Below are 839 nucleotides of genomic sequence, written 5' to 3'. Positions count from 1 at the left end.
AAATGGTTACCTATACAAAGAAGTTTAAAATTTTACGTGCTATAAGACTGACGTTTGCTCAATGACAGTTATCATAAATATCGTTATGTACATTACTTTTTTTCTAAAAGCCTATAATTATGCAGACCATGACCATTTAACAATTTAACACGAAATACAAATAATACATGCCATGGTTATTTGGTAACCAATAGTGTAATAAGAGATACATTGTAAAGACAACATGATATTGCGGTTTAGTCAGGGGGACTGATTTTTTCGTCTTTTAAATATTAATTACATTCTACAATCTTTTTAGAAGAGAAAATTTCTTTTTGTTAAAAGGTTTCTCCATTTATATATAACAAAAACACATGTTAAAGGGGCATTAGCCATGAGATATAGAAAAAATAGAATATGATTTTTTTTTTTGTTCAATCATTAATGGAAGTGAAATAGTGAAATACAAGTTCATTTTTAGAAGCCAGTTTGGTTCAATTTTGTCAAAATAAGCTAAGAAACATAGCTGATAAATTATTCACTTGCAAGTGAACAGGTAAAAACGATGATTAGTATATTTGTTTAACCTATAATATAAAATCAAACAGACCTAGAAAAATCCAATTGCACGTGTTCGCTATCTATTTATATCTATATTTATGTTTATATCGGGTTATATGACCGTCGGCAGTCTTCGGAGGTCACCTCGATGGTTAATTAGATGGCGTCTAGACTAGAATACACACGAAATCTGATACATATTCTCCAGTCCATGCATTGTTAATTGTTCATTTTAGACTTTTTGTAAGTTGGATAAACGTTTTAGTAAGTTATAAATCAAATATGACGATCTGAGTCAA

This window comes from Mytilus californianus, unplaced genomic scaffold (genome assembly GCF_021869535.1).
Source record: "Mytilus californianus isolate M0D057914Y unplaced genomic scaffold, xbMytCali1.0.p SCAF_4, whole genome shotgun sequence".
Classification (NCBI taxonomy): domain Eukaryota; kingdom Metazoa; phylum Mollusca; class Bivalvia; order Mytilida; family Mytilidae; genus Mytilus; species Mytilus californianus.
The sequence above is the reverse complement of the archived record's forward strand: the minus strand, read 5'-3'. Positions refer to the sequence as shown.